The sequence below is a fragment of the Lathamus discolor genome, chromosome 1 (genome assembly GCF_037157495.1).
Source record: "Lathamus discolor isolate bLatDis1 chromosome 1, bLatDis1.hap1, whole genome shotgun sequence".
Taxonomy (NCBI): domain Eukaryota; kingdom Metazoa; phylum Chordata; class Aves; order Psittaciformes; family Psittacidae; genus Lathamus; species Lathamus discolor.
Window position 1 is genome coordinate 124,320,714 of NC_088884.1, and position 7,833 is coordinate 124,328,546.

Consider the following 7,833-nt stretch of genomic DNA (forward strand, 5'->3'; position numbering starts at 1 on the left):
TTATTACCTTTAAAATTGTAGAAAGTTTCTCTCTAGTCAGTAGCTAATCCTTCTTTTCATTTTTGCTGTCATTAAGCACATTTTGATTAATTACAACCAGCTCTACCACAGTGGGCCAGAATTCATCAGATCAGACTTCTGAAGAAGAAAAAAAGCCTTGTCATTGGTGTGTGGAACAGAAGAGAATCAAAGTGAAATCAGGTTAAAGTATCATTCACGACTGAACCAAGTGCTAACAGAAGATTAACAGTGTTGGATGTTGTCTTTTATAACCTCTGACCTTTTTGGGTTATCATCTTGGGAAAGAGAACTGGAAATGTCTGTCTTCTGAGTAGCAAATATTCAGAGACATGTATGCTATTAAGTGGTGGTATCTGCAGAGGTAGGTAAGAAACTCTTCTCTCTTGCCTGTGCTTTGGACACACTTGTTATGATTCTCCATCATCCTTGACCTAGTGGGAGTATTGTACAAGTCTGACTAGTAAAAGTGTTACAGAGTTAGATGTTCTATAATGTACCAGTTTCTTAATAACTTCACTGCATCGAGCTGTGGATAAAACATCAGCCGATCAAGCTGTGGACAAAACATCAGCCAGTTTGTCATCATAATCACTTTTCTACACATTTGTAACTCTCCGGTTTAGTTTTCCATATCCATATTTTATTTTATGTTATATTCCAAGGTCCACCATAACATGGAAGAATTAACTGAATTTACAAAATCACATCTCATCACATTTATATTTCAAATAATTATTGAGTAGAAGAAGTAGACTTTCTCCTCCTAAAAAGTGAATGACCCATGGTTCCTGAAAAGTATAATGAACTTCACAAGGGGGGGGGGGGGGGCGGGAAATAGTTTCCCTCCAAATTGTAGTCCTGGAGGAGGTGGAAATTAGGGGCCTTTTGGTTTCAGTGACCAGAGATTTGTACTTGGAGGGAGTTAATTCAAAATAATTGTATAATGAAAATATGAAAGCAAGTTGCTTGCAAACTGTAGAGGAAAAAGGCACAAACTTTTAAGAGCACACATGGGTTTTTTGCCTTCGGGGAAGATTGGGCATGAACCTGTGTGTTCTGTGGCAGAAAATCACGTTGTAGTTCCCATGGCCAGCACAATTCAGAGTTAGAAACATAAGATACAAGTTGAGAGTAAAAAGCAAATATTCTGGCTCACGAGGTTAAACCAGAGATAATGGAACACACAATCAGTTTGTTTTTCAGGAAATATCCTGTCTCCATAAATTGATTCACAGGACGAAGCTGCCAGCAGCCAGTGCATGAAGTCGTGCAGGAAGTCAGAAACATGCTGAGAATGTGTGAAAGAAGGAAGCTTCAGCAACTGCAGGGAAATGTCTCCTACAAAAGCCTTATAAAATTTGTTTAAAAAAAAAAAGGCAAGACATTGAATAAGAATTTAAATTTCCTGAACAAAGGCACCCAGAGGCACCTATCTGGTAACATCTGGTCCAATTATGACCATAGCTGACATGGATATGTTTTTTCACTTTGTGGTCAATGTAGCTGACATTAGGCAGTGTAGGCTGTGATTCAGGATAAGGATCTTTAGTTTTAGAAGGATTCTGAACACTGCAGAGATGATTTATATCCATACTCTTACTGCATTCATAAATACGATGACTTTGAAACCTGAAAGTCTTAGTTCTTGTAGATTAAAAATGATGACGAATAGAAACCTCATTAAACTAGCATGGTTAATAAACTGGTAAATTAACAAGTGAAAAAAATCCACTTGGTTAGAAAACAACAATGAAATCATAAAATTGAAGAAATAAAGTACCTTTGACTAATTCTGTACGTCCATGTGCCACATCACTTTCCACTTTATTTTAAAAATAACATGTAAATGCATGAGGTAATGCATCAGGGTAAGTTCCTGTTACACCGCTTAGATATATAGATATCATTTTCTCTAGAAGGTGAGAAATGTTAGCCAATTATTTCAAAAGTTATTCCACATTAAATCACATAAAAGTAACTAAATTTTAAGCATATGTTAAAGAGTCTTTTGTGCATTTCTTACTGATGAAAAATGAATACATTTATCACTTTAAAACAAATGTCTTTGAGGTATATATCACTAGAATTAGAAAAATATGTCAGAATTTTTGAAATGTCACATAATCAGACTTATATATAACCTAATATCTTATTAATACCAGCCTTTTGAGAAACTCTTTTTATGGAAAATTTCAAGCAAAAGTTTTTTTAAAAGCAAGTTAGAGGTGGAAAGGATATAATTTTTTATACAATATAAAGTGGGAGGACTTTTTCATTGTTATCATTATAAAATCCTTCTTTTGAAGTACCAGCTTCACAAGAAAGTAGGAGAGATGAAGGAATGTGAATAGGTAAAGTTTCCCTCTTATGAAAACTAGGTTCTTGTCAAACAGTTGAGGCACAAGAAGTCCTCAAAATTCAAACAGTATTCTATTCTCCCCATAGTAAAATTTATGTAAAAACAGTAAAAATTATGCATTAATGCATAATTATGCATTATGCATTAATTAACTACAGCTGGCTATGTGGGGGTTTTTTCCCCTAAACATGGTGAATTTTATTCTGAAAACTTATTACACTGTTTTAATAAATGTTATTGGTTGTTTATAGAAGACAAATCTTAGTTAAGTGCAGTTAGCATAATCCTATTCTAAAAGGGAAAATTCTGGAGGAACTTGAGGCAATTTTGGAAGCTTCCTGCAGATCTTGACTACACTGCTGGTGCAGCAAGATGCACCACACAAAACAACCATTTCTTTTCAGATGTGCAGAAGCCAGGCTCTTTTTCAAGCTCCTGTTCCTTTCTGAACCATCATCAATTCACTGCCTTGTTTCTAAACAGGCACCCACGAGCTTACACATTCAGATACACAGTCACAGATGGTTCAGAGACCAATCTGTAATCTACCATAAGAAAGCTGAGCTGATTTAATAATGACTGCTATGAAATATCAGTACAACCCAAACTGAGTGGATTAAGGAATGGCCAACTGACAGCCTTTGAAAGCATCTGTCAGTGAAGAAACTGTCACAGAACAAGGATTTTTATTCATTTATTTTTTTTTTAGATATACACAGACTTTTCAATACAACTCCTACAACTAAAACCCAAAGTGACTCCCCGTAATATGTGTGGATGCCTCAGAACTGGGACCTGTACCTTGAAGAAGGTCTAAGATAGAAAGAACTGAAGTGTTAAGTCCCCTATGATGATACAAAACCCTAACCTTGCTAGGGCTAAAGAAAAGCTCACTGTGGAGCATTTCAAGTATCATTTTAACTTTAAAATTTCCATCTAATTCCATGGTACTGAGGCCTCAGATTTACCTAATTTGTTTTCAGAAAAAAATTTGCTTTACAGCTTTCCTTCATACCAAAAACACGGCATCACACACAAAATAACTAACTGTGGGTACATTTTGCTGTCTACTATAGAATTTTTTTCTTATTATGATATTAAAGTTTTATTTGAAGTATCTGAATGTAACAGAATGCATTCTTCAAAACAGTATTTATTTTTTTTTTTCAATAAGTTTTTATCTTTCCAATTTTTATGTCTGGTATCTCCCTTTAATAAGGAAAGGCTAAACAGTTATTGGGATTGGTATTTCTTTATGCCTTTCATAGGCAAGAACAGATTTACAATATTACATTTTTATTTTTATTCAAAAAACTGTGAGGTTCTTCATCCAGGATGAGAGAGTCCAAACATTTTATTTACTGACTATCATTAAACCAAGGATTGTAGGCACTTGTGATTTTACGCAGAAATTCTGAATCTTGAATCTTTTCCAAACTGTTTAGTACAGTTTTGTCATGATGAGTAAAATTAAACAAAACTATCCCAAATCAGGCTTAGAAGCAGCCTTTACCTTTTCAACTGCAGCAGTTAAGACAGTGTTATTACTTATGGTGGTGAGGAAATAAAAAAACCCAAAAAACACAACAAACAAGAAAACCAAACAAAACTACAGCAAAGAAATGAGAGACAAGAAATGTATGTAGCTTGCTCGTAACCATTAACAGTGATGCCATTGGCCTAATACCACACATAATTGTCCATGCCAGAAACATCTTTCTGGCATTCATTTTCAAGCAAAGCAAAATGTTTGTGAAGCATTTTACAAATATTTCCCTTATAGCTGTTCCACTCCATCAGAACAGTTGAATGCACTCTATATTGTGTATATGTTAAGCTGGATGGGTGAATGATTACATGTGCCTCCAGATTCTATATAACTCCCTTTGCACATTTCTCATTAAGTCAAGGGATAAACAGAGGGGCTCACAAGGTCAGCATCAGTCACCAAAGTCTTCACAAAGTATCAGGGACCCCCTGCCCTTCTCCAGGGAAATGGCTGCCTGAAGAAGCAGAACTTCTCAGGAAGAACCCTGGTCAGTGTGTAAAGAGCTATTTAAATTTTAGTTTTTTCCTATCTGAGCTGAGTCCTCTCTCATTTTGAGCCTTCTGCTTATATAAGACTGGACTTCCACAGGCAGTGGAGAAAATGTAACAGTGTGCTACACTAGAGCACTTTGAAATCCTTCACTGTCTCAATTTACTTCACTAACCTTGAAAAAAACTACCTGGGTTTTGCATAGTGTTGTATGTCCTCTGTTTTAATGAGTTACGTGGACACAAAAATTCAGTAGGTTGTTAGAGCTGGCCCAAAATAAACTGGCCAGGAGTAGTGAAAGGGTATAGGAAAAGAGAGCGCGACCTTTTCTTTCTGGCAAGAGTGTGATGTGACATGAACTCAAAAGGTTTTCAGTCATGTAAACCCAGGGCTCAGGTCCGCTGCCCCAGAAGGGAATAGCCTTCTTGTATAGACTGTGTCATGAAAGCTCAGTGGATGTCTTGTGTAATGTAGGGTGTGAAACCAGTACAAAGAGCTTAAGCTGCCTCCTTTATCCTGTGTCATAAAATCACAGCCTAGAAGTTAATTTATAACTCTGTAAACATAGTTGTAATTTAATCAGATGAGAGTGAACTGTAGGAGTAACATCATTGAAATATGTGCTCTAGATTCTCTCTTTCAGCACTCCTGTTTATCTCATCAAAATCTCATAGGTACCTCATGGAGATACTGAGTTAAAACAGGAATAGTACGCAAATGCCCAACAACCATGTAGTGTGGTGCTGAAGCAGTATGATTGTAACAGTGCAAGGATATTTGTTACATGGGACTGTAAGAGAAAATGTTTGTCCTCAGATCAACTATTACTGAAACAATGCAATCCCTTTTTAAGGAGTTACCCAGAATACCTTGATAGGGGAACAGCAGGTACCTAACAGCAATATTTGGCTTTAGTCAGAGAGAATAAAGCCATCTGTTTTTCCTGTGTTGCAAAGGCAAGTCAGAAATATTTTGTAATTCACTGTGTTAAAATCAGCACAGACAGCAACACTTTGAGCAAGTTCTTACCATGGCCAGGATCTTGCAAGTAGGTCACAGTTTAATACCACTAATGTAATCTCTGTTTGGTGCCTGAGGCTGGACTCTGTTGATTTAATGTGTTATTCAAACTTGATGCCTACTGCTTACTAGGGGGGAACTGGAAGCCTGAGATGGGACCAGAGCTGAAAGGCTTTTGGCATCTTGTAATAGTTTCTTCACAACTCAGTGAAGAAATCTACTTTTTACTCAGATTTCTTCTAATCTTAAATAGCAAAGGTTGTCATTTTTTTCACAGAAAGAACATTGATTAGTTTTAAAAATATTTGACAAATATTTTTCAAAAAGGAAAGCAATAAAATAAGGATTTGTTTTGCACCTGGTTCAATATGTGATGAGACAATTACATAGTTTGCCTACACTCGTAAGCAATTGGTGCACAGCTTTGGTGGCTGATCAGTGTTATTTATGCCAAAGACCTCTGCTGCATGTGATCTTGCCATTCTTGCTGACAAAGAATAGCAAACAATCTAATCCTGTAAATTTCATTTGTCATTTATATAGTGGTGGGATTATTCTGATCATATGTCAGAACTTGCAATTTTTCTCCAAATCCTAATCCTTTTCTGGGCTTTGTTTTGGGGAAGATGATGTCTGTAGCCATTAGTGATAGTGAACTACAGATGACTCTATGCTTATTTCTATCTCACAAGTGTTTCAGTGATGAATTTGGATGCATGGTACCTCGGCTTCTCTGACAGACAAGCTAAGGTTAGAGATGAGAGACTCCCAGCTTCAGAGCAGGGAGTCCCATAACCCTGGATATTAACATTCTCTGGGAATGTTGGACTACTTAGATCAAAATAATATAAAAAAAGGAAATGTTTAGTCTCTGACATAAAAGTTTTCATATAATATATCCATTTCCTTTTCAGAAACTACAGCTTTTTAGTCAATCCGTATTTCTTCCAGAATCTGAATCTAAAATTATTATTTCCTCTCATCCAAAAAGGATTGACAGTAATCACTGTTGCCAGTCTCAGAATTGGCTTCTGCAAATTTGTCCTTGATTTCCCTGTAAAAGGACTAGCACCCTCAGATGTGTGCATATCTCTGTGTGTGTTTGTGTGTGTGAGTGTATATATATGTTTGGTTAAATATTCACTTTTTAAATTACAAGAAAGCATCAGAAGCAAGACTAGAATTTTTTGTATCTGCATTATTGAATTATTTCCTTTCTGATTTGCTTTTTCTATATTCACAAAACATTTACATATACATTGCTAAAGGAACATCTCTGCCTCCCTTAAACACGAGTTCACCGCTGGTGTTAGGCATATATTCTTTAGTAGCACTTGTAATTTCACACATTAGGTTGATATGCACACTTTACCTTGGAGACTAGCAAAACCACTGCAGATCTAAGCTTTGATTCTCCTTCAGTCAAAGATAGAGACTGCACTCACTAATCAAACTGCTGATTTACAACATAGTTCCTTGGGTTTGCATGGTATTAGCAGCTATTACACTTGTTCTGTTAAACCAATGCATTTGACAAACAGGCTGTTTGCATGTACATCATGAAAGTGAAAGGGTAGCAACAAAACTCTCAACTATGGTAACAAAAACTTTCAGAAAAAACAGGATTTTTCCACCATTTTATAGATGAAATTATAGTTGGGTTTCCTTGGTTATAAAGAAAGCATCTTTAATCTTTATTTGTAAAATAGCATGCCAGAATTATTTCCTAGACTGCTTCTCCATTGTAGTTTTTTTTTAGTATAGTCTATTGTTAGTTTCCTGTCTCCTTTAAATACAATAATGTTAAACTTATGTTTTGGACAAATAGCATTCTATCAATTGAAAAAAAAAATAGAAGCAAATATTTAGTTAATTCTCTCCAGTTTTAATTTGCATCTATCTATCCAGATATGGTTCAAGAATGAGTTCAGGAATTAAACCAGGGTGTTCAAAAAATTGCAGTGATCTAGGGGCTGAACTTCAGCTTCCTAGTCCTTCAAATAGAACCCACAGTGGTGTCTGAAAGATCCAGGTTCAGGAAGTGGATTAAGAGCAATGGTCTAGAGTTAGGTAGTAGCAAACACTGAAGCTAGGGGAGGACACATGAAATCTGATGCTTTTTATTTTTTCTTCCAGTAACTCTATGTACAAGCCTTTTGTCAAGTACCTGGAAGAAAAAAACCACTCACTTTTGCATACCTTGTTTGATCATATGAACTCTATGTCCTGCACTTATAAACATAAAAGTAATATGGTATCATTTAGTACAAATATATGTGTATAAATACAAAGCCATATGTTAAATACAAGTTCTTCAATAAAGAAAGTTCTTCTTTAAAAAAAACAATTTTTTAGATTAATGTTTCTGAAAATGTAAGCTTGAAAAATTAGACTG

General features: G+C 35.7%; 1 long non-coding RNA gene across 1 annotated transcript in view; it reads left to right on the plus strand.

The window, feature by feature from the left end:
• LOC136007348 (uncharacterized) overlaps positions 1-752 on the plus strand; it is a 34,994-nt gene extending 34,242 nt beyond the window's left edge. The window contains exon 4 of the long non-coding RNA XR_010609645.1: positions 101-752. This is a non-coding gene — a long non-coding RNA (uncharacterized LOC136007348). The remainder of the gene's footprint in view (positions 1-100) is intronic.
• The last annotated feature ends 7,081 nt before the right edge of the window (positions 753-7,833 follow it).